Below are 26837 nucleotides of genomic sequence, written 5' to 3'. Positions count from 1 at the left end.
TGAAGAAAGAAAGCTACTGAGAGAAAAGCAAGTTAAAAAAAAAAAAAGAAAAAGGTAAAGAAGTAGAGTCACCCTCTGGTCTCATGGACTCTTGCCTCATTAAGGATTCCTGCCATTTTAGAGCTCCACAGCCACTTATGACAGGATGTGTTACACAGCTAAACTAGTGGAGTAATTTACAGCAGTGCTTCTTGAGATGGATGCATGCCACACATACCTACATCTGAATATAAGCATAACTTTAAAGAGACTGCAGAGGCACAAATGTTCCAGGAATGCAGACAGCCTGCATCACCAGAGTGCTCATGACAGAGAAATTTCTGTTTTCAAATTCTTACTCCTCAGCTGGGAGAAAGTGGGTATCATTCACATGACAGAGGAATCTCTGACTTATACCAATGTAGTAACTTAGTGCCAAGTATCATACCATGTTGCTCTTCTTTATGGGAAGAGCTATAAAATCAGAAGAAGAGACTATGAGGTCTGGTTTACATTAGATGGAGCTGCTGTTTGGAGAATCCCAGTAAAACTTCATTTCCCTGGGACTTCAGAGAAACTAGCACTGTACAGCCTACTCATGCACTGGCACCTCAGAGTGCTATACTGCATGCATACTGCATGTTACACACACATGAGCACAAGTTGGGAAACACCAAATTGAAGACAAGCTGACAAGTTGGCAATTTGCTGTGGTGGAAACCTCTCTGTATATGGAACCTCATTAAAAGCAGCAGCTTTTTTTTTTTTTTTTCTGGTAAAGATATCATAATAGGTGTTAAGCAAACAGAATAACAGAACCTCTGTCTCTTGTTTTATACATGTGTGACTGCTATTTTCTTTGTCTCTATAACTAGAGCCTGGTACATCATGTTATAGTTGTCCCAGCTGCTATTTAAATACATTTCTTTTGTTTAAGATGTTACCGGAATTAATTAAAATAGCAAATCCTCCTGGGAGCAGAAGAACTGGCAAGGCCTGATCCCCGGGTGCATTGTACCCTCCCTCTTGTCCTTGTTACCACCACCAGCAGATGCTGGGGCTGTCAGAACTGACGCCTGGCTCCTGCCTTTCCTCGGGTGGCATCTGCCTCTCCCCTAGTGCAAGCACAGGTCCTGATTACTGCAGCTTCTGTAAGCCACTGATTTTTTTTTTTTTTGGGTTTTTTTCAGTAACATTTCAGTAAATCCTTTTGTGATTCCTGTGTCTCTAATTATTGATTTCCCCATGCCCGATAGGGAAAATCTGGCTAACATGTTAGGAAGTTGTTGCATGGGAACCAGGAAGAAGGTGGTCAGATGGCAGAAACCATCTAATATTCTTTAAAAGAAGAAACCCAGCCCAAGTTTTCTACTATCTAAGAATCAGAAATTGCTTTGCAAATAATGAATTCATTGGTTCTCACTCAAGCAGTGCCACTTGTCAGTGGAAGTGTTGCCAGAGCTGATCCAGGAGCTGGCACCACCTTACACAATCTTTGGAGATAAATGCCTGCTACAATTTCCCCCATGTTTATGCAGAATCTAGGGAAAAATGAGTTTCTGCCTTCTAGGGCATATGCTGAGGTGCCTAAGCTCATTCCTAACATTTGAGTGTGGTGATCCACTTTGCTCATTACCCATCTGAGAAGAAGGGTAAATTAACAGGGTGTAGAACTGTGTTAACATGGGCTATACTGTTTCTAAAATCTGAACCAGTGTCTTTGCACAGGGTAGCTCTGAGGACATATCCTTCCACCAGTTGTCTTCAAATTTTAGAAACCGACCTGGATTGCTCCAGTCTGAGCTCAGATCACGTAGGACTGTTAATCGTTGAACAAACAAACCCTTAGTAGTGGCTGCACCACTAGGATGTCCTGATCCAACATCGAGGTCGTAAACCTCCCCGTCGATACGGACTCTCGGAGGAGATTGCGCTGTTATCCCTGGGGTACCTTGGTCCATTGATCAATTTTATTTGGTCTGGATGCTATTAGCACATTGAGGGGTTGCTCTCAGTCTAGAGGTGTGGTCTAATTTTTGAGAACAATTAAAATAGAAGGTAAATAGATTTTGTTGGTTGAATTTCAAGAAGAAGCACTAAAAAAAGAAAAAAGCCATCAATTTCTTGAGGCACATATAAAAGGGGTGGAAACAGCAAGGGGTTTTAAGAACTCTGTAAAAAGATTTTAACATAACACGATATGTTAGAGGAAAGAATAGAGGATTCTAATCGGATATTGGAAAAGTAATTTGTTGTGACGAAAGAGGCATAATTATCTTTCCATCTGTAAATAAGACCCTTTTTTCTCTGTTCTCTTGAGGAAAAAAAAATTGGTTTAAGTGAGGTTCTTCCAGTTTCTGTCTTAACATCTATTTTGTCTGGTTGTTTATAATGGTTATAGGAAGTCTCTTAAGTGCTATAGAAATAGAAGGATGCTCCTAAATGAGAGGAAACCTGTTTATAAAAATAGCAGTTGTCAAAAAAAATGATTTGTGGGGCTCTGCTGTAACCACTTATGCAGATGGAAATGTTTCTAGGAGTGTGAGGAAATAACCATGTGTCACAGCCACAGGAAATGCTGATTTATTTATTGGCTTGGTCAAAATAACCTTTTGCATATAGCTCTGAGCCAGAGACAGGTTTATGGAATGAGCCAGCAGGAAACTATGTTCCTTAGAAGAAGGAACTCACATTTATCTTCTAATAATAAATAGGAAGAGGTCCCTGCAGCCACAAAAGCTGGAGAGACTTGTTTTATAGAAGATTAAGGCCGAGATATTTAAAGGGAACAAAGGAAGTTTAGCACTTTCAGTCTTTATATTTTTTTTGGAGGAAGGTAGTATGTTTTATTTTTCTCCAAAGGCAACCCATACCTAAATCTTTGGATCCTAAATCCTCTGGAAACAATTTGTAGCCATTGGCTTATCTCATAGTTGTGATTTACAAAAGCTCACATTACTATTACTCTTTTTCTTGTACAATTGTAAATTGCAGTAAATCAATGTTTCTGAAGCAGAAAAACACCTCTTAAAAAGTGGTACTTTGGGTTTATCCCACAGGAATCCACAACAACAGATATTCTCCACAGCATTTTTTTTCAATGCTATGGGACCATATGTGTGGTTACTAGGGGGATTGACTGTAACTCTGACTAAGATTGATGGCATTTTGACAACTTCATCATGGTGCCCACCAGTTCATTTAATCTGTTCAAGAGACTTACTGTAGTTATGTTGTAGACTAGACTCAGCAATTTCAGAGTGAAAGGTTTTGCAAGCATCTCACAGGCTGTGTAAATTGTCAGAGATTTATTCCTTTTTGGAATTCAGAGTCTTTTCTGCTCTGATGAGCAATCTGGAACCTCAGAGTAACAAAGCAAAAAGACAATGAAATATATAAAATGTTAAGACAGCAGAAGCTTCATCCTGCAAAATAGTGAGATAATTGGCCCAAGTTTTACCAGCTGTATTTGTGCTTTGTGGCACCCAGTTAGTTTGCACATTTGTAATTTTTTCCCACCAAAGGCCTATTCAGACCCCCCTTTTACTGTTCCTCTCTAGATAGAATCCTCTCCTTGCTACCTGTTGACCGTAAGGATCATCCGGATGAGAAATCTCCAGCGAGTGGATGCTTGTAAGTGTCTCCATTCTTAGTGGTAACTCAGGAAACGGGCAAATTATATCTTTTATAATTTTGTAACTGCCTTTTCTTCGTGTTTCTGAAATAGCCCAGTGTTTATGTAAACTAATTATTATAAACAAGTCCAGTCTTTGCTGCTGTTTCATTGTTCTCCCTGTGCTTTCTGACTGGTTTCAAGACTTGAATGTGCTTTTGGGAATAAGTACTTTCTGTCAAAGAGAGTTTCTGACACAGGTAGATGAAAGACTCTATTCTCCATTTTCAAAAACAAGGAGTAATTCTGCTGATGGGTTGTAGCACCTTGGGAAATGTGGCTGGGAGGAGCAAACCTTTTCAACATCCTCAGTCTTGGTTCTGACAAAGAGGAATTGAACAGGGAAAAGCTTTTTACAATCATTATGAGCAGGCTAATGCCATCATTAATTACCCTGAGGACAGTTAAAAAAACATACTAACTGAGGGCTGGATGCTTGTTCCTTTCTAAGGCTTCTGCAGCAGACTTGCAGTTGAGCAAGAGTGTGAGTCATGTGGCAGGAAAGTGGTGGGAAGGGAGTAAGTTGGAAAGGAAAACACCACTGTTTTGTACAAGAACATGGACTCTTCACATGTGCGCTGTGGAGAGGTGTTCCACACAAAATAGACAAGGTGACAGTTTGTTTTGTTTGAGTAAATAGAGCTGTGTGAAAGGATGCCGAAATTAGTTTGAGCATGAGCTTGGCTTGAGTTTGAGCGTAACCCTCCAAAGTCTCTTGATTCTCCTGTTTTGCTGTGAGCAGCAGTGATTGACTCTATAATGTCTTGCACATGAAGAGTCAGGAAAGATTTTCTGAGACAAAGATCTGGATTTACCATGCAGTACCATTACCTTGTGTTTGTCACGTGTTTTTCTGGGAGATGGATCAGAGAATTCCCTGTGTCACAGCTCTGAGTGAGGCAGACAACAGCTGTATCATCGGTCACATCACTGGGCTGCACGCTCTGCACCTCCCTCCTGGTCCATGGCGGTGGCACATGTGTGGTGAAGCAAGAACACAAAAAGGTCTCATCAGGGACTCATCTCAGATCTCTGTGTGTCAGGCAACAAGGCAAATAATGAGGATGTAGAAACAGATTGTGCAAGCAGAACTGAGGCAACCTTTTGCATTAAATACACAGCTGACTAGTTTGGCTGCATCTACTCATATAATTAAGGATTGCTTGATAAAGGATTGCTTGATATGCTTTGTATCTCAAAGTACAGTTAAGATATACAGGAATGATGAATCACATCAGCAGAATAAAGTGCTTGCCAGCCAAACAGGCATCAGTCATTGATCTGAAATGATAAAGTCAAAGTCATATAGTAGTTACAAAAAATCACCTTTAATGCATTTTAAAATCAGTAGCATTACTTCTAGATTATTCAAATACGTATTTTTGAAATTCCAAAATTCTTCAAAGCATTATTGTCTGCATGGAATTTCCCAGATTAAGATAAAAGAAAAAAAAAACACTTGAGGAAACAGAAACTTGAAACAACTTTTACATCCAGAGGGACTGAATAGTCTACAGTCCTTAAGTGTGAAAGTGAAATTATTGAGGGGGACATGGAAGCTCTTGCTACAAAACAAAAGAGGCAAAGAAGGTGAATAAGGAGTCATTTTTCACAAGGAGGCTAAGAAACAAGAGTGGTGGGAAGGTAGAATTAAAGTGGATGATATGACTCTAGACAAGTACAGTGAAATTGCTGTCAGAATCTCATTTTTAAAGCCAAACTAAGATATGAAATGTGAAGTAGAGCAAGACAGGCAGAAGGCTAGGGCCTACTCAATATTTTCCAACCAAACTTCTCCAGTGGAGGAATTCTTATTTTACTCAGTAGGAATATGTTCATTTCTCAACAACTTTTTTTAGAAAAAACAGTTGACAAAATTAAACTTCGTTGTTGTTGTTTCTGCACTGTAATGTTAAAAAGTTGAAAACCAATCATTGAGCTGTCTATTGACCTATCACAATTCATATATCATTTTTCAAGCAGTTACAGATTTTTTTTCCCCTCTCACTTGGACAGGAAGGCAGCAAGGCTTCTTGAACACTTTCAACAGCATAAAATGCAGCCTCCAACCAGTTTGAGAGTCAGTAGCTGTAGGGTGACATGGGGCAAAACTTGGTGGAGAAGGAAGGAAAAGAAGAAGAGAAAAAAGGCTTGTTGCAGACAGGCAAGATTTTGCTTTTCCCCACAGGTCAGTGTACAAGCTCCTGTTCCCTGCTCTGCCTGCAGAGTCCTTACCTGCTGCTGAAGGATCTTCTCCATTTACTGCTGCCATCACGTCTCTCTCAAAAGTCTCACATCACAGGACATAATTCTCAAAGCTAGTCACCTTTTGCATTACATAACAGCTGATAATTTTTTTTTTTTGTTGAGAACTGCATCAGAGAGGCTTTCAAGGTGCTGAAGTACCTTGCATAACCTCCAAGAAGAAACACAGTAAATGGCATTTTTGTCTATAGCTGTTTGAGATATACCATAATTTAAGTGAGAAAGAGGATGTAAAATTCTTCACTAACTTTCTGGTACCTTTTGGGAGAGAGACTTGGTCCCCCTTCTTCCTGTAGGTGGAAGTTAGTTAAATTCCAATGTCTAATTCAGTGAGCCCCTTCTGGAGGAAGACTCTGCCATCACATAGGCCAGGCGTAGCTCTGCAGCTCCTTTCACAAACCCTCACAAAGAACATCACTGAGGGCAAGGCAGAGATGAAGACCTTTTGCAGTTGTTCTCAAAACTGGAGGAGGGTCCCAACCCCTCTTATCAGAGAGCAGCTCAGGGTGAGTGTGTGTGTGTGTGTGTGTGTGTGTGCATGCACACATGAGCACAGGAAAGCTTGTTGGCTGAGAAACTGAAGTGGCTGACTAGAAGAAAAAATTCTCAGTGTTTTTTTTTTAATGCACAATATCAGTGCTGTCTGTAACTCATACAAGGAAGAACAGAAGCCACTTCCTCTTCTAGGTCATCTTGTGGTCAGTGCTTTTTCCCTCTCAGAAGGGAATCCTGGAAAGTTACATTGCATGAGACTTTTCTATCTTTAAATAACTTATGCTTGTTTTTGGTACCAGTTGCTGCAGTAACCTCTCCAGTGTCCTGCAGCTCTGCTGCCTTTGCCAATTAGCAACTGTTTTGCCTCTCCCCTGCCCAGTAAGCCAGGCTGATTGCTATGTGTCTTTGTGGCTGCCGACTGCGACGTGTGAAAGGTCACGCACTAAAACCGTGAGGAACTCTGACAATCCAGTGTGGAACGAAACCTTCTACTTCAGAATCCAGAGTCAGGTCAAGGTAAGGAACCAAAGTTGTCTGCTTGAAGCAGCCTGAAGATTTCGTGTATGTATCTCCTGAACCATGCCCAGGAATTGTTTAAGAGATGGCACACAATAAAGGACTGCTCAAAGCATTTAACAGCAGAGATGACAGAGTTCCTGTGCCTGTTCAATGGTGCTATGTAGGAGGGCCAGAAAGTGAGCTCAGTTTTGAAGTTTTAGGGAAACAAGAGACCCGTCAGAGCCAGATGGATGCAGAATCTGGGAGTTACCCAAGCTGTTGTATAGGTATAGCCAAGGTATTTCATTACAGCAGTTAAAATGAACTGGACAAGAATTAATATGCAGTTCAAGTATGTTTTTGTAAAGGGCGATGATGTTTAATTTCTCAGCTTTTCTTCTCAAGCTTATCCTCAGCAATACTTTTTGCCTGTAGCTAATGATGTCCAGCCTGAGAAACAATAACAAAATTCTTCTCCTTCTTTTTCCAGAATGTGCTGGAGCTCACAGTGTATGATGAGGATTTTGCTACTCCAGATGACCATCTCCTCTGTGCACTCTTTGATACTGCTAAACTTCCACTTGACAGAACAGTGATCCTATATTTCAAACCTAGCCCAAATGTAAGTGCAACTAAGCAACTAAAGCAACTGGGAAACCAGTGGAGAGTTACAGAACAGTCTCAAAATCTTTCAGAACCTGCCATGGATTACTCATCCCAGTAATGAGTGCGTTAATTGCCATTCAAATTATAACCACAAAAATGTGGTTAAAAAAATCTGAATTTGAGAGTCTGAACTCTTCTTTGCAATATTTTTAAATTATTAAAGATCATAGGATTGAAACAGTGCAGTAGGTAGGGGAGGGATCTAATTGCGAGCTACCTCTGAGCAACACCAAGGCCATACAGCTCTTGCAGGGTGAATAATCTGCATATTTTTTTCACCATGTAGTTCATAACCTGAGTAATTCCCATAATTCATAAAGCCCCACCCCTTTGCTTGTATCTGCTTTCACCCCAAAAGGCGAAGATGAATTTGCCCCTGTGTGTATCCCTCTATAAATGGATGACAATTCACTCTGTTTCTCAGTTTCCCATCTATAAAATGGGAAAAATAATCTTGATTCCCTTTGAGATCTAAGGATAAGATCAGCAAAATATCTCACATACAATTTCTTGCTACCAGGGACAAATTCTGGTATCCAAACTAGGTCATTCACAATCAGCTTGTACACATCGACACTGCCTTACTTGGGATTGCATAATAGGAATTCTGAATCACTCACTGTTCTCTGTTTATTATGGTAAAGTAATGGGTGTAAAGTATGTTTAATTTCCAAGATAATAGCAAGTACTGTAAGTCATGGCAGGACAGTGCCAGGAATAGTTGGAAGAAAAGGGTGGAATTCAGAAAATAAAGGAAGTTGCAAATTGTTTTTTTGCAGCAGCTTCACACTAAGAAATATAGGTTGTTTTGGTGATATTGTGAAGTCAGAAGGAGATGAGGAAGGAATCATTTAATCATCTGGCTGAATTGTAGATTGAGGCCACCCAGTCTGAAGTATTTATCACAGGCTACTCATTGCAACCAATAACTTCAGTATTGCCTGTCAGGAACTTGGGCTTGGACTAAGGACAAAGCATTATGTAGCTACTTCTTTTAATATCTTCTTCTTGCTTTCAGGCCACGGAGGAACTAGAGGTTGAATTCAAATTGGAGGTTGCGTAAGTGATAAAGAGATTATTTTAAAAATGCAAAAATCATTAATGCTAAAACAAAAAAACAGTATTAGAAGTCATGCTTTGGGTATTTCTGTAAAAAAGTTTCAGCCTTCTCCTACATTATTGCTGCAGTCCCCAACACCTGATGGATTAGCATGTTCTGTAGCTTAGCTGCTCTCAACGATGCATCTACCAGTTACCCAGAGAGCTGGGTGGATGCCCCATCCCTGGAACTGGTTCAAGGTCATGCTGGATGGAGCGTTGAGCAACCTGGTCTAGTGGAAGTTGTCCCTGCCCATGGCAGGGGATTGGAACTAGATGATTTTTAAGATCCTTTTCAACCCAAACTATTCTATGATTTATCTACCTGGGGACATTTCAGAAGGTTTTCTGAGTGTTGTAGGCATTCCTGCCTATCAATTTTTCCTTGCCTGTTTCAGGTTATGTATTTGACACAGTTTTAGTGTTGAAACTCCTAGTTAGGTTTTCAGTGTATCTGAAATTCCTTCAGTTTTCCCTTGCAGTACTCTTTGAATCCTAGTAATTGTGTTTTCTTTCTGCCTAACACAATCACAATGGGATGGGAACTCTTGTAAGGATGTAAGGCTCCTTCTCCAGCATGGTCAGCCTGCCACCCATGAATCACCCTTTTTGTCTCTGTGTTGCCACAAGGTAACTAAGGCATGGCAGAAATAAAGTGACTAGCTAAGGCCAGCTCTCATACTATTGGAGAGCCAAGGCCAGAAGTCAAGTTGCTCCACACCATGTCCTGACTTCACATCTCCTTCATTCACTTGAATGATCTGGAAAGTGTTTGGGTTTTTTTCCCATGTAATTGGTACTGGCTGCCCTGTGCCACTTTGAAACAGGCTCCCCAGGGAAGTGGTCACAGCACCAAGCCTGCCAGAGTTCAGAAAGCATTTGGACAATGCTCTCAGGCACATGATGTGATTCTTGGGGTTCTCCTGTGCAGGGCCAGGAGATGGACTTGGTGTGGATCCTCATGGGTCCCTTGCAACTCAGAATATTTGCATGCCAGCAAATACATGTAACTGTCTTCCCAACAAGGACATGCTGGTGTATCAGCTGAAATACATTTATTTCACATGTTACAGTGAGAAAAATTTGACTGCCTAACAGAAGATTTTTTTTAGATGATCATGAGATTGCACTGTAAAAAATAACCATGTTACACATTGCTCAGCTTTGGTACAGAGATGAGTCTCCTCAGAGCAGTGCTCAGTCCATGCAAGCAAGGAAAGGAGCTTGTTACATGCTTGCTGGGGTCCCCTCAGACTGTTGTTTTTTTAAGTGGGAAGAAAGGGCAACATCCTGGGTAAAGATGAATGGGATTTGTTTAACTTTAAAAAATCCATGTTTTTGTTTCCTAGATCTGGTCCTCATGAAACAATTGCTAGCAATGGAGTGCTGGTGGTATGTGTCTTTCCCAAGATATTTTCTATAAGTGATTCCTTAATGTAAAGGGAAAGGGAGGGTGGGGGTTAAAGAAGCCAGTAGGCCAGTTCTTTCTCTTTCTTTCTTCTTTCCTATTTAGATACATTCAGAATGGGACATTTTATTTACCTGTTCATTGGAGATATCCCATTTGTCCTATACTTCCCTATTTCTAATTTTTCCTTTACTTCACCACACCACACCACACACTCAAACACACACACAGAGACAGAATTTTTCTCTGGTACTAGTACTTCAAAAAGTGTACTACTGTCTATCAGAACACAATGACAAAAAGGCTGTGAAGTCACTTATTGATAATCTACCCAGACCTTTTCTTCCCTTGGGTAAGTTCTGTGTGAAATACTGACTTGACAAAACACAGTATGTTGAAGAAGAGTAAGCACCATAAAAAAAATCAACCCCCAAAATGCTAAAAGCAATGCTTCTTCAGAAAACCCTTCCTACTACTGACTCTTGATCTCTCAGTGACATATCTTTATTTATTTCCTAGTTTAACCCTTTGTATTTATGCTACTATCATGAAAACGGTCCTAATTTTCCTTCTTTTTAAATTCCTCTCACTGTGCTCAATCTTAAGTCATTGTCGCACATGCAATTCCTGCAACTCCCTCCAAAGCTTTTCCTTTTCTTTAGTCAGCAGCTAATGGGAAAAAGCCCGGAGATGCCAGGGAATTCAGAACTCCAAGTGACTCCAAGCTGAGGGGTACACAGCTCCCTGTAACAAGGATGGGATGTGATGATCTTTCTCACAAAATCCTGCATTCTGTCTTTCACAGTGTCGTGAACTTTGCTGCTTGGAAGTTGAAGTGGCAGAGAAGACGAAGCAAAAATCAAGTAAGGTTATTGCTTTGTCATCTATTTACCAGTAATTGCATGCTTACTTATGAGAAGATGCACCTTCCATCTAATGTGTTTGTGAAATAAATAGTGCTTAGAGTATTTAGTAGAGTTAATGTCAGGTAAACACATTAGGTTGTTATAGACTCTAATGACCTCATCTAGATATATGTTAACAAGGCCTATTAAATGCACAATAAAGTTGAAATCCCAGTTCTATATCACAGCAGGAATATTCTGAGTCCCTTTTCTGTCAGAAAAGTATCCACTTTGCTCTTTTCCCTGTAGTACCAGCACTTTGCCCTGGGCAAAGCTATGCCATCCTCACCCCACTTTCAATCAAGCGAGCACATTTTTCTGCTTAATCATATTAATCTTTGTTTTGCTACTTTAGAGAAAGAGCTTTCCCTGACTGTGAAGGGCTCCTTTGAGGGCACACAGGATATTGTGCTCGGCCCCAACGGAGTGGTCAGCCCAGCGTGTCCCACCGAGTTCCACTACATCAAGTACGCGGAGCCAACGCTGGATGTCATGCTGCCAAAGAAGAGGCGCTACCACCCTGTATGTTGGAGTGGCCTCAGTGGTGGAGGGATTTTGAGTGGCTCTCAAGAAAGCGGGAGGAAGGAGAGAGGGTAAACCCGTTCCTGGTTGTATCCTAAAGCATGTTGTTTTCCCAGTGGTCCTGTAGGTACAGCACAGAGACGGGCTCCCCAGTCGTGATGCTGAACTCACTGCCCATGGGAAGGAAAACAACCATTGCAGAGGTAGGCATCCATTCTGGTAATATGTTGGTAATAAAGGGTCACTCCAATAGAGACCATTCCTCATAAGGTTGTCCCAGATGGCCACTAAGAGTGTCAGAAACATTCTGCTCTTCTATTAGACTTTGAGAAAACAGGAGCTTTGTTTCTCCAGATGTTTTCTCCACAGAGACAGGTTGTCCCAGTATTAATCTCCATTATGTGCCAGTAGTGGAGACAGAGACCTAAAAGGATGTAAGAAAATACCGTACTTCCTTCAGATGTTCTTCCTTCAGAACATCTCCCCCTGTTTACCCAAAGACTCACTGACTCCCCCTTTGCTTAGGGTCCAAACTGAAAAGTTGTTCCTTGGGCACAAAATAGGAAAACATCAATAAACCTGTCCTTAGTCAACCATCTATTTAAGAGGACAATATATTGAAATATGCTGAAAATATTAGTCATAGTGTATGTATTTTAAATAATATAATGAGAATATTGATTTTAAAGAGCCATTAAGATATCCTCTCAGAACAAAGCACATTTTATAACTTGATATGAAGATTGGAATAATGATTTTTAAGAGAGGATAAAGTGTGGGCAGAAGCAAATGCAGACTTTGCAGTCTCTTCACTGTGAGACTATGGCTGGGATGTCAAAGATGTGCTGTGTACTACAGCATAAAGAATGGAAAAGGCACAAAAATGGTAATTCAGGGTGCTGCAGGAAGCTTATGGGTTGTACAGGAAATGGGACCTACTGTGTGAGTCTCAGAAACCTCTTATACCAGGATGCTTAACGGTTTCTTCAACATGGGAGGATTTAGGATCTGTAGGTAGGGGTGTTCCACTAATAATAAGTGAATGCTTTTGGAAATATATGCCAAGATCTCAGACGTTGAAGTTTGTCATTGCCAGACCTTACTGGGTTATAAATCAAGCTCTGACCCCAAGACAGAAAGGGAAAATAGAAAATTTAAAATTTAAAAATTACATATTCTTGCTTTCCAGGAGAAAAGATTTGACTTGAATGTGACAGCAAAAACTTGGTAAGAGATTTTCTTTTATTCCTTTATACTTGGTTCATTGATTTTCATATTGTTTCAGCCGCATGGAAATGATACAAACAAGCATTCTCAGTCTGCAAACTAGAATGTACTTATAATAAAACATAAAATACATGCATAATATATAATACATAATTAGCCTTAGGAAGATTTGGCTTTAATCCATTGATAAAGCATTAAATAAACATGTGTTTATTTCAGCATTATCCCTTTCATTCTGACCACAGAATATTTTCTTTGGTCAATGTCAGTCTCTGAAATTCACAAAAATAACAAAGCTAGCTGACAATGACAAAAAAGGAATAGTCAGATGTAAACTTTTTGTTTAATAGGGAATTAAGAATTATTTTTGCTTTACTGTTAATATTCAGTGGTGATGAACCTTGTATTCTGTTAAATCCAGTTATACTATATATTGAGTAGAAAGTAAGGTAAACAAGTTAACTTGTGGTTTGACATCTGAAGACATGCTTCTTAATACTCATCAGTAAACATGGAGATACTTCAGGTTATCCATAGCTATATGGAACACATAGAATTGGACAAACTGGTATTTTTGTGTGTGTGTCTCACTAAGAAATAAAAGGAAAAGAATAATTTTGAAATCAAACAGAGTTTTCTGTCATTAATTTCAAAACAGCAAGTGGTCAATGATAACAGGAAAATCAGTGTTATACCACAACAGGAAAAACAGCTTCTGCTTATTTATTTTATTTTCAGAGAACTTTAGAAACAGTTTGTTTGGATCGTGATTTACAATACAAACTGGCTTTTGCAGCTCCACCTAACTCAATTCCCATTGTGTGAATTAATTTACAAATAAGGTTATAATAGTTTATACAAACTTGATTTTATCCAAATTTGGTGGTGGAGAAAGCTCATAATTAAATTTCTTTACTAGTTTCATAGGAATTATGGACCCAGTAGAAGAGAGAGGTTGTGTCACTGGAAGAAAAAGCAAACCCCTGGCATTTGGCAATGTAGCTCTGACCTGACCATGACCATCTCTTGCCTATTGATGTCTTGTAGGAGCAGGGCAGGAAGAACCAGGAGGGAGATTAGTGAGCAGAAGATCAAAAAAGCCCAGGGAAATAAACTACAATTGTGGGGCCTTAAGCAATGTCTTATTCAATTTCAAAATAGACTCCAGTGAAATCTTCCTCTGCAAGAAGATGTGCCTTACAATTTTTGTCAAGGTTGATGTGGAATAGAACTTCCAGCGTTGATCCCTGAAACAGCCTGTGCAGGTGTAGACACAGCAGAGCAGCAGGGGTGAATCCTGCCCAGTGACCCTTCTCTGCCCATCCAGGGGCTGATGTTACCCAGGTCTCTCCAGCCAGCTGGGCTCCGCGGCCACCCTCCCCAGCCGTGCCCACCGCTAGAGGGGGGTGCGTTCCCACTCCAGTTCCTCAAAAGGAGAATTTTCATTCACATTCAATATGCCAGCCTTTGGAAACTGGGTGTTATTTTCAGATTTTGAATGAGGAAATAACCTGCTACATGGGAATCAGTGGGAATTGGGAATTAAATGGGAGTCAATACTTTCACTTTTTACTGTTTCCATGGATTTTCTAAGCTTGTCAATCTTTCAGTTGTAGAATATTTATATAAATATCTTTTTATTTGTAAACACTGTACATTGTTTCTTCCAGTTTTCAATAATTAGGAAGGATGGCACTAGTTAGTCTTACTAATTGACACGAGTTTCATACTTTTAAAAATAGTAAAATTATTCTCTCTTGCTCCTGTCATTTTGCATCATCCTGTTTGAAGGGAAGGGTGCTGTAAATTATCGTTGATCAGCATCCTAAGATCCATATGGGTGTGTTAATATTTGATATATGTGTCTGTTTTTATCTTAGCAATTGTTCATGCCACCAGGACCTGGACATGCGCTTTGGGTTTAACTTATGTTCTGAAGAGATGGCTTTCCTGGGGAAAAGAAAGAGATATGTAGCAAGTGCTCTCAAAAATGTTTTTCACCTACCACACGATCTGCAGGATCAAGAAGTACGTGTGTGCTGAGGGGATAGAACTTGAATCTCAAGTGTTTTCATGTACTCCTGTAGATGAGTGGTCAGCAAAACAGGCCACACCTATCTGTTGTGCAGGTACCAGCTGGTCCATGTGTCTTAAGTACATTTGCTTCTGCTGCCAAGGTTTGTTATTGAAAACACCATTTGCAGTCACCATCCTTCATTACTATCAATTTGGAATTTTTCATAGTTGAGGTGTGTTCATTCCTGTCAGGCTGAGCTGTCACTACCTTGGTTCAGAAATACTGAATGCATTCCACGGCAAAGATTTTTTTTTTCCTTTATTCCAGTTTCACTACTTTGTGAGAGTTTAGGACAAACATCTTTGAGTGCCTCTTATATCTTCTCTTTCTTGCAGTTTTGAAATTCCTTAAAATAATATAATTTATTTTAAAATAACTTCAAGATACTGAATAATAACAGCATTGCTGAGGGTAACTTCACAGTAGCTGTGAACTGAGTATTTCTTCACGGGATTGGCATGCAGATTTTCATACAGAAGTAGTCAGTGTGTGAAGTAAGAGTAGTGGAGTGAGTGATGCATAGATAATACATTGTTGCTTCCACAGAAGGTTTATTCTTGTTCATCTGTGCCTGCATTTGCCTTAGAGATGGCCAAGAATCCAAGTTTGGGTTAATCTCTGAACCCATGTTTATCCAAAGGGAAATAAGTGGCAGTAGCAGTTGTTGCTGGGTTTTGGAGTCTTTCCTTCTGAATAGGGACCTGGGGTCTGAGATCAGGACCTGAGCTGGCTGTGATGACCAGATCCCATTGCAGTGTGGGCTGCAATGTTGAATGCTGTCAGCATGAACATCCCATCCTCCCTCTGCCCTACAGGTCCCCACCGTGGCTATCATCACGACAGGAGGAGGACTGAAGTCAATGACAGGGTTGTATGGCAGCCTCATGGGACTCAAGAAGTTAAATCTCCTGGACTGTATAACATACATCAGTGGGCTGTCCGGCACCACGTGGTAAGCCAGCTCGAGTAGGATGCCTGACCAGGCTTTCTGAGGGTCACACTGCTGCAGAGAGTACCTTCTAAAAGCAGACAAGATCAGGATTTTCTTCAAACATAATATAAACAAGTTTCTCAGTAACAGGCCATTGAGTACTAGCTTGATTTAGTGCATGCTTTTTCTGTAAGCAGCTCTTTACTGTGCTTATCAACTCCACATGTGCAGCAGTTAAATGTGCATATGACAATTGCACTCATCAAGATGCTTTTCAGATAAGTAGTTACTGTGAATGTAACTGTGGATGCCCATAGCGTCATGCCTCTTCCTTTCTCCACTGAATCCCAGCTATTGTGGTCCCATTAATCTCTGATACTGGCTGTGATTTCTAGCTGGAAAAAACTGCTGGACAGTGAACACTGGACCCTGCAACCTGCCAGTGTTGTGTTTCCCTAGGCAGTGTTATTCCCTGCTCACAGGACCTACTGCTTCCTAATGTCTCCTCTGCAGAGGAGGTTGGTTAAAAAATAGAGGTCAATGTTAAAATAAAGCATAGTGATATCATAAGATTAAGTGAGTCAAGGCAAGAGACAGCAGCTAATATGAATGAATTTAAGGTTCCGAAAAACAAGCAAAGAAAATTTATTATAATTTTCTGCCTAATTGATGCTTCACAAATATATCTATGTTCACACCTGGCAGTTTTATCCCTTAAGCTTCTGCCAGGGAAGCTTAAAAAAAAAGGGTTAAGAACATAAAAACCCCACCTCTTTTTTAGTGCCATTTTAAAAAACAGTCATAGAAACTCTGAAGTGCTCATTCTGCAGGATGGAGCAGCTAAACCAGAGTATGTGTGAGCAGAAGGGAATCCATAATGTAAACTTCTGTTCTGAAAGCACAAAATGTCCAGTCGTCATTTTCTCCTTTTAACGTTTGCTGTCTTCATTGTCTTTCTCCAGGACAATGGCCAACTTATACAGAGATGCCTACTGGTCACAGAAGGACCTGGACTCACATATTGGTGAAGCCCAAAAACAAGCAACAAAATGCAAGATGGGCTGTTTCTCTATGGATCGCATGAAGTACTACAACAAGCAGCTTTGCCAGCGGAAAGAGGAGGGATACAGGACATCATTCATAGATCTTTGGGGTCTCATGATTGAGTACTTGCTAAACGATGGGGTATGATGGCTATTCCATTTCTTAAAGAACCATGTGTTTTTCCTGTAGTGGATGGAGAGGAAATTAGTCCATCCTTTCAGAGAATGTACCTCAAAACAGACGGGAATTCTCTGTGTTAACAAAATAGCACATTGTAGTGGTTTTGGTTCGCCCAGTCATAGACATGTGCAGAAACAGCTGTCTCCCTCCTCATCTCTTTATGAATCCATGCACAAAGCCAGGCTGGAGCCTGGGACCCTGGTCTGTCATGGTTGGTGGGGGTACCTGCAGTGCTCTGTGTGGTGGAGCTGCCAGGGTGCATCCTCCATGCTGGGCCAGTGAATTCACCATGGGCTCCTCTCATGTGAACATTTTTTCTTCAAAACCAGAAAGACCCCCACAAGCTCTCAGATCAGCAAGAAGCACTGTGTGATGGCCAGAACCCACTGCCCATCTATGTGTCGGTCTGCGTCCGGGATAGTTACAGCACCAATGATTTCAAAGGTAAGGATGTTGTTTCAGATCCTCTCAGGCTAAAATCGGCAGCTGAATTCATGTTATCACTCTTCTCTTCTTGGTAGCACTTGGAGAAAACAATCCTGATGTGTTAGTTGCTATTTGGAGAAATAACCATCGCTTCCATACCTTACAATTTTAATACAAGGGTTTTGGGGAGCAGCATTTCCCTGTCTCAACTTACGCAGTAGAAATTCTGCCAGAAAGGCCATTTTGAGAAATATTGGAATTATCCAATAATTGCTTTTTCTCAATGGCTAGTTATTGTTTCAGTATGAAGAAGCCCACATAGTTATGGTAGAGTTTGGGAAGGCTCCCAACTGAATCTGTTGCTTTTCTCATTGTTTTGTTTGTTTGTGTTTCTTTCCTATGGAGGATCAGAAGGAAGAGAAGGGGAAGAGAAAAATTCAGATCAAATTTTTAATTGTTGAGGCAAGAAAATGAACCGTTTCTGAAATGAAAAGGAAATTACAGTCCATGACATTTCTGTCCCAGTTTTCACTCACACTGCAGTTATATCGGACAACTGCACTTCACTTGGAGAGGATATCCAAGAAAGTCAAGAACTAGTTGTGTTTCCATTAGTACCACACACAGAGAGTATCATTGGTCTCTTACAGAAAAAATAATTTCTGAGGAGCTGAGTACCCACCTTTGTACATAAACAATTATTTAGGGAAGATAAATTAACTGTATTGGTGAAGTACTGGTCACCTGGACATGGTGTACAGAAGGGCAGGGCAAAACTACCTAGGTGCTGGAAAACCCTGGACTGGTGTGTGCACATGGGGTCTGCAAGGCCTGGAGCCTTGCCATGCCCCCAGTGTGCCACTTGTGCCACCAGCAGCACCACCATGATCAGCACAACTGCTCCTACCTCCTCATCGCCACCACACCCAAGCTCAGACACCTCCCTGGAGATCTGTGTTTGAGAGTGAGGCTTTGCAAAAGCAACATATTAAATATAACCCAGACCAATGTATGCCCAAGCTTCCCCTCTCCCCACACCTGTCTGGGAGCCCTCTAAATGTCCTGTTGTGGCTGTATTTATTGCAGAGTGGGTGGAGTTCACTCCCTACGAGGTGGGACTGCTGAAGTACGGCGCATTTGTTCGCACGGAGCATTTCGGAAGCGAGTTCTTCATGGGCCGCATGTTAAAAAAGCTCCCGAGTCCCGCATCTGCTACCTTCAAGGTGAGGTATAGTGCTCTCCTGGCACAGAGGCACTTTGGAGGGGTGCAGTGCTGTTAACCAATGGGCAGATAGTTCTGTCCTAACATGCTGGACACTGCCTGCAGGGAAATGGGAGTGGTAGTTTATCCAAAAGAATACAGTAAAAAAACAGCAATTTTTTTTAGTTTCTTGTCACTGTCTTGGTAGATGAGTTGTCCGTCTTAGAGATGGAATAGATGAAGATCATTAATTCTTTCATTGTAAGTAGTAACTTCTGCTTTTTTGCCTATTCTTCTGATTCCTCTCTGAATGCACTCCAACCTAAGTCCAATTGTAATAGTCAGATTTAAATTTACAATGACTGGTGGTATGGTGTCACTCTGTTTTGTCAACAGAGCCACCAGTGCCCTTGTGGCAAGGCAGAGAGGGGTAATCCTGGATGGAGAAAACAGTGTACAGTGGAGCTGGAGCCTGCTGCATGTGTGAGCCTTTACAAACTGTGGTGTGAGATCTTGTCTTACAAACAAACATCTGAAAAGCCAGTTCATCCCCTTGTGAAACAATTCAGGGTGTTGAAAGAGTCACTACTCAGAGTAGGTACAGAAAAAGACAAACTGGAGAAAGAAAGATGGGGATTGAAATTATGCGTTTGTGGTGTATGTGTTATCTGAATTCGTTTTGCCTCTTGAGCAAGTGTGTCTTTTTTTCTCCTTTACTTGCCTCACATTCTTTGCTCTCCTTACCATGTGGCAGAGCCACGCAGTAGGTTAGCACAAAGTTGATGGTAGCATGATGTGAATCAATGATACAGAAAGTTAAGAGGAATTTAATAGCATAGAAGTTTAGAAATATTTGCATTAAGCCCCTTAAAAATTAAGCCAGGAGGTCAAAATAGATGGAAAAGGGCATTTTCTTGTTAAAATATGTCCTTGTGTTCACTAATTCCTTTTACAGGTATGTGGAGCAGTATATTTTCTGTGAACCTTTTACAAATATGGGGACTGTCCCACAGTTCAGAGGACTTCTGGAAGAGATGGACAGAAGACAGAATAGATGAAGTTGGTGAGAAATTACTAAGCCTTTCATTTATGGTCATTTATTTTCCTTTTTGGCATCATCTTGTCACCTTTGCTGAAGCTGGCATCATAGGATCTACGAGATAGTGACTTCTCACACTGAATAGAGTAAGAGGAAGAGGGTAATCAGGGAAAAAGGGAAAAGCTGCTGTAATTACTAAACATTTACTAAAGCTCTACTGGTTCCTTCAGAGGAAGTTTTAGAGGGGTGAGACACTTCTCAGGAAGTGTTCTGGCATTACAGCTCTCACTTAACCATACAGAACCAAGAACCAACAGCAGAGAATATGGTACTTTTTACTGAGGAGAATAAACCTTAATATCAACTGATTAATCAATTTCCTTGGTTTTTATTTTATTACTCAGTACAGTAATTACTGCATTGTATTCATACTGACACAAAGATAAATGAGGCCCAGAGGGTATTTTCTGAAGCAATACAGAAACTGTGATTTTATTGCTAAATCTCTTGATATGATAGTAACTATAATTACAGACATCCTGAAAAAGACAGAAATACAATGTGCAATCGTGGAAACCACCAAGTCTCTCCTGCTCCACTGTCAGCCTCTCAGGCTGACAAAGCACATTGTCATTTCTGGAAACCACACCTTGTGCCATATTTCTGCTTTTCACCCATATGCCATGTACCCACCCCCTAAAGTACCCATAGTTTCTGAATATGAATGTATGCCCCAGGTTCTCCTGGAGTGCTCTTACTGTGCTGATTAAGCATATGCTCATGGAGCCATGAGTGATTATTGGGTTGCAGCTGTCACTGTTGCAATGGACCCTCTTGCTGCTGTTGTTGCCCAGCTGGCTGAGCAGTAGCGTATTCATCAGCCCCATTTTCTCCGTGCTTGTGTCTGTTTCATGTTATCTTCCTGTGATGATATTTAAGTTCTGACAGAACAAATTCTGAATTGCCTAATTTCCTTAAGATGTCCTTTTTCCAACACTAATGGTTGCTTCTGATGAACTGTCTTCAGCCCAAAGCTTAAGACCATCAGCAGAGTTTTGTCCAGCAGCCATTCCTTTCCCTCCATTCCAGAAGAGTTTGTGTGTGTTTAGGGAATCATCCCAGAAGAACCCCTGAGAACTCCTTTGTGCCAGGGCAGCCAGAAAGGAGCGTAAGTTACCAAGAGGTTCACCAGCTTTTCTCCCCTGCTCTAGATGAAGACCCGGTGCTGCCCACAAGACCCCACGAGCTGAGGACTCGCATGTACACCCCCCCTGGCCCCCTGTCCAGCGCCCTCCGGGGTGCACTGACCGACCGCTTCTCCGTGGCCCAGCACCACAACTTCCTGAAGGGCTACCAGCTGCACAACAACTACATGGAGAATGAGCACTTCTGTCGGTGGAAAGGTGATGGCCACTAATATCTAACTGGCATCCTTTTCAGGGAGTTTTGGGGTGGGTACTTTAGGAAAGAAGCCTGTCAGACTTGCAGGGGATAAAAATCCTCCCAGGACAACATTTATTTTCTGAATAGAGAGAACACACTAAGACTTCAGTGTTGTCAGGTACTGAAGACTTAATGTTTGTATTCGTTTGCTTCAGCTGAGACCTCTGCAGTCCAGACTAAAAAGGTAGACTTGAAGGTGACAGAGCCAAATTTAAAGTGGCAGAGAGCAGAGTGAATATAGGAGAAAGCTTATTATACTTCTAACTTCAGATGCAACTGAAATATCCAAGAAAATATTGCCTATAACAGAAAATTGGAAATGAGTGGGGCTTTCTAGTCCAAAGAAGAGGGGACTGAGTGGGAAGCATAAGTCCAAATGTATAAAGGATTGAAAATACTTTGTTCTCCAAAGCAATGGCAGATAGAAGATGAAACAATGACTGAAATGAAGCAAGGCAGATTTCAGTTAATTATTAGACATAGCTAATTGGCATTAATATGTGTGCCATGTTAATCCAGTATATTGCCTGGAAACTCAACACCGATTTTTCAGAACAGGAATTTAGGTGTTTTGCAGTCCTTCTCATGCCTGTTTGATGATCTAGTAGCATAGCAGTTAAATTAAACCAGGCCTCTGGAATGGTCAGTTGCACCTTACATTTCTTTTTCCAGTCAAAATACCCACAGATCTATTCTTATTCATAAAATATTTTCCTTTTAGACACTGTGTTAGACTCACGTCCCAACCAGCTGATGCAGAGTCCTGATCAGCTGGGCATGATAGATGCTGGATTTTTCATCAATACCAGCAGTGCACCACTTTTAAGGCCACAGAGGGAGGTGGATGTCATCATCTATCTAAGTTATACTACTGGATCACATACATCGGTGAGGATGTTGTTGTTGCCATGTGCTTTGTCTCCTTTTACTTGTAAATGCCCAGCCTGTAGCATCCAGAACTGCTGGTTTTATCAGCCGTTTGTTTACAACACCTGCATTCCCCTACATGTTTCACTGTAGTGATTAATACTGTTCCTATTTCTTCCTGCCATTCCTGGACTCTTTCTTGCTGGTTTATGAACATGTTGAATTATTCAAGGGGGTGTCAACATGGTCTTTTCTAGAATAATGGGAGGAGCCCCTTCTGCTTTATACTGAATCAAGCAGTATAAATAATAAAAAATAATATTCCTGTGCATATTCCAGACCATGCACAGGAATGTTCATAAAGATGAGAAGTTATTTATTTTGACTTAAGTTAGAATATAAAAAGAGTTAATTGAATATTAGCAGGAGATCCTTTCTGGGCTGACAAATAAGACACTACAAGTAAAATTCAGTGATGAGCATCTTCCTGCAGAAAACCCATTTTGTGGAGATAGAGCTAATTAGCTGGCAGAAAAAAAGTTTGGATCTTTTACCCATCTGTACGTTGGATGAGACAGATGTAATGAAGTTTTATTTCAGCCTCATTCATTGTCTAGGTAAACTTATAAAAAAAGGCTGCTACAATTTTAAGTACTTTAGTAGAAACCTTTTTCTGCTTGATAGTGTTTGCTATTAGATGGTGCAGAGTAAATAATACAGTGCAAATTTTTACATGATATTTTATTGAACATTTCAAGGAAAATATATAGCATAGCCTAATACTTCAGATTTTCTCAGTAAAATATTAATCTCAATTAACACTGTGCCATAATGACTGCACCGGCAGAGATAAAATTGCACATTCAAACTTAACTTTCTTATCTCCTGGCTTCCAAGCGTATAAGATACCTTAAACATTTTCTTGCTGATTTCCTTCTCTAGTTAATTCTATACAATGCATTAACACAGGCTCTTTCATTTGCTAAAACTAATGCTTTACCCTAAACTTCTGCAAATTGCTTCAATTTTTTTTAAAAAGCTGTGCACTGGGTGAATTCTTTAATTCTGAAATTGTGTTTGTTTAGAGCTTATGATTAGCAATGTAGTCACTATGTGTGGTAATTATATATAGAGTAACCCTTGATAAGACAGAACTTGCCCTATGAGTCTGAGTCACTAAACCTTGATAGTAGATGACAATTTGGGGTCTTTGCACAGTGAAGTTAATTTCCAGTGCTGACCATTTTTGTGATCCTCCAGTCTCTAGATAAGGCATGTAAATACTACTCAGAGCAGAAAATCCCATTCCCAACAATTTCTTTGACTGATGAAGATAAGAAAAATCTGAAGGAGTGCTACATCTTCCAAGATTCAGATTTGCCAGGGTGTCCGATTGTGATTTTTCTTCCCCTCGTGAATGACACCTTCCAAGAGTACAAAGCACCTGGTAAGTTACAGTAGTAGCAAAGCATTAAACAAAAGACACCACTGCTTCCCTGACTCAGATAGAAACTTCCTTGCTGCTGGCTGTCTTTGTTTACTGGGTTCATGGGGGAGCACTTTAGCTAATTGAACTTGTTTTCCCATCCCTGTCAAAGCTATTATATTCACACATGTCTTCATTGTGGCTTTAAGAAAACCAGCACAGCCTGTGTCTGCTGGATGGTGTCTACCTTCACCTCTCTCCCATTTGTTACTTGAAGTGGTCCTACCCAATTCCAAATGTTTTTTTCTTATGAAAGGTATAGCTCTCTCAGATTATTTCCCACTGCATATATTGTCTAATGTTCAGGTTTTAATTCTACACTTGAGGAACCATAGTGTTACATATGAGGGATGAGGGAGAAAGCCTGGCTTTCAGGCTGAACTCCAGTAAGATTAAGATTAGTGGGTCTCATTTTGGTACAGCATCAGCCCAGGGATCATTGTACTGACTGAGCTCTTTTCAGGGCCTGTCACTCCTTTTCTGCCAGATCATCTTCTTTGTACACCTCTTCTTTACTGCAGGTTACTAGGATGTATTTGCTCTGCTCCTTGGTAGCAGGGAGGTTAAGCCCAAAATACTGCTGTTGTGGAATTGTGTGACACAAAAATCAGAAAGGCAGAGATGGATCCTGGTGGCAGATGCCCTGGACCTTATTCAGCATTGAAGGAACTCTGTTTCCACATGCTTCTGTTGCTCCTTTCTCACTTAAATTCTATTCTCTTACTAGCAATTAATCTTCCTTGACTGAGGTTCGTAGAAATCCCAGCTGCAGTGCATGGACACTGGCTTTTGGAGTGCCCTTTCAGGCTGACATCCTTGCCTGATCCATGGCTTTAATGAGACAAATGTTCCTGAGTAAGCTGTAGATGAACATGGTGATGCCACCCCTCACTTCTCCCTTGTGCCCTCCTTACTTCAGACTCACAATGTTCTCTTGACTAGGGTGGTGAATATGACCTGCACTGTTTGCATTTAAACCCTATGAATTTTCTTCAGGGGAAAAGTCGTGCTCTTTAACACCTTATGGACAGTTTGACACTGGTTAAGATAAACATCATGTCACAGCAACAACAACTCTTTCTCTCAGGTGTCAAGCGCTGTTGCTCGGAGATGGAGGAAGGCCAGCTGGATTTGACCAGCTCCTGTTCCCCCGTACTGCATGTTCTCCGTCAGATACACCGATGAGAACTACCGCAAGCTGCTCAATCTCAGCGAGTACAACATCCTCAACAACTCTCAGATGATTATGCAGGCCTTGCAGACAGCGATGCAAAGGAGGAGGCAGAAGATGTGCTGATTGCCCATCCAACTGCCCTTATCTTCTCAGAGGAGTTTTTCATGTTCTAGGACCCAGAAGGGATATAGCTTTTTCAAACACTGGCTGTTCTGCACTACAGAAACCACCCCAGCTGGTGCAGTCGTTTGCTGGGGTTTTTCCATTCCCAAGAAGTGATCTCTATAAGCAAAGGCATTGTGTGGGAAATTTTTACTTATGTTTTGTTCCATAAATTAAGGTTATCTGTAGAACACTCTTTGCCTTAAAATTCTTGGTAGATTTTTTTAAGTAGTGTGATTTTAAGCCTAACTTATTATAATATTTGACATAAAGGAAAACAATTTTTTATTGCCACAGTGCTGCAGTTATACAACACAGCCAACACACCTACAGGCCATTAGAAGGGAGTATAAACTTCTGCTCCCACAATTCTGCACTGTGGAACACAAGGTACGACCAGCCTTGGAAAACAAAAAGAACCTGAGACACAGCTGGAAGCTGGTATTGGATCCCTGGGTCAACTCTGTTTTGCAAGTGTCCCAAAGAGCAGCCACGGAGGCTGGAAACGTAAAGAGGGACAAGTATGTGCTCACGACTAGCCCCACGATTCACATCCACATCCTGGGCTCTCTTGGGCTCTGAATGAATCATATGTGATGGAAGGAGCAACTTCAGGAGGAAGTGGTGTAAGACTTTTCACGTATTTTTTTTTTCTTTTTTAAAACAAAGAGTGTAATTTGGCACATCAAAATTCCCCGTTGATTTATGTCAGTTTTAATCGGTTTGTCCTGAGAAAATATATAAAACCTTAACACTTCAATTTGAAGCTTTCAGAATAAAACACCCTGGATCTTGTTTTCCCTGTTGAGTTACTTCTCATAATAAAATACCATTCTTAAATTAAAAAGAGAAAGTACTTGAAAATATTTTACTTCCAATAGACAATGAAAACTTTGCTGTGTTACTCAGTGTAACAGTTTAGGTCATATGCCTATTTAAAAAAAACCCTCTTATTTGTTCTTATTTGTTTAGTTCTGCCCATGCAAACTGAGTAGAAGTGAGTCAGAAGTCTGAAACAACTAAGACCATCTTAAAACAAGCTGAAGACCATGCATGGGATCTAGCACAAAAACACCAATTACATTTGTTGTGTGCTTGCATTTATAAACTTCCTTCCTTTTCCCTGTTATTGCAAGTGCCTTTTTTTAAACTATACTAAACTGTGCTGAGGGTGATCTGTAAAAATTATAAATCCATAACAACTTTTGCATTCCAGGAGCAAGTCAAATTGAAAACACATTTTATTAATAAGTTTTGTGTCCTAGAGACAACTGGGAAAATTTTGAACAAAGAGTCTATTCAGTCAGAAAAAAAGTGTATCAACTACATATTATAATATGGGACTAAAATAAACCAGGGAAAATGCTTGGGTAAGTTGAAACATTTCATATTAATATTTTACAAAACATCTTTGTTTTGAAACATAACTTCTTTTTAATAGACTGCCTACCTCGTCAGCCCAGGGAACCCAACATGAAAATAACAGGGTTCCTTCACAGCCAAATAACATGTTTGGCTCATTACAAAATGACACTCTGAGGATTTTCATTTTAGCAAGGAGTGATGACAAATTATCTTTACAAATTGGTTCACAATGACTTTTCCAACATAGTCAAATAATAGTCATTTATTATGTCAAAACAAAGCTTACATTTTTGTGCAACTGTAGCCCAATATTGCCAGCCTAAAGATCACGGCATAAATATTAACATTTGAAACTTGTCAGGTTTTGAACAACTATGCACGTCTTTTTTTTTGGGGGGGGGGTGGGGGTTGGTTTTTTTGTGATTTTTTTGTTTTTTTGTTATATGGTAGTTTTACTAGTCATAGTCAGAAATATAATGCTATGTGCTCTGCATATAATACTGGAATTTGCCTCCATTTTTACCTGAAAACCCTGTTGTGAAAAAGTAAACAGGTTCTTGCCATAAATTCTTGCCGCCTCCAGTTCTGAAGAAATGCTATTTCCATGCAAAAATTTTGTGTATACAGTACAAGACAATAAAGGCTTGTTTGCAAAATGAAAATTCTGCCTTGCTCCACATATTCTGGCATTTCAGTAATATGCTTC

General features: G+C 40.5%; 1 pseudogene; it reads left to right on the top strand.

Moving 5' to 3' along the window:
• Nucleotides 1-24727, top strand: part of LOC118687928 (cytosolic phospholipase A2 epsilon-like) — a 31881-nt pseudogene extending 7154 nt beyond the window's left edge.
• Nucleotides 24728-26837: the final 2110 nt, after the last annotated feature.

The sequence above is a fragment of the Molothrus ater genome, chromosome 6 (genome assembly GCF_012460135.2).
Source record: "Molothrus ater isolate BHLD 08-10-18 breed brown headed cowbird chromosome 6, BPBGC_Mater_1.1, whole genome shotgun sequence".
In the NCBI taxonomy this organism is placed as follows: Eukaryota; Metazoa; Chordata; class Aves; order Passeriformes; family Icteridae; genus Molothrus; species Molothrus ater.
The sequence above is the reverse complement of the archived record's forward strand: the minus strand, read 5'-3'. Positions and strand labels throughout refer to the sequence as shown.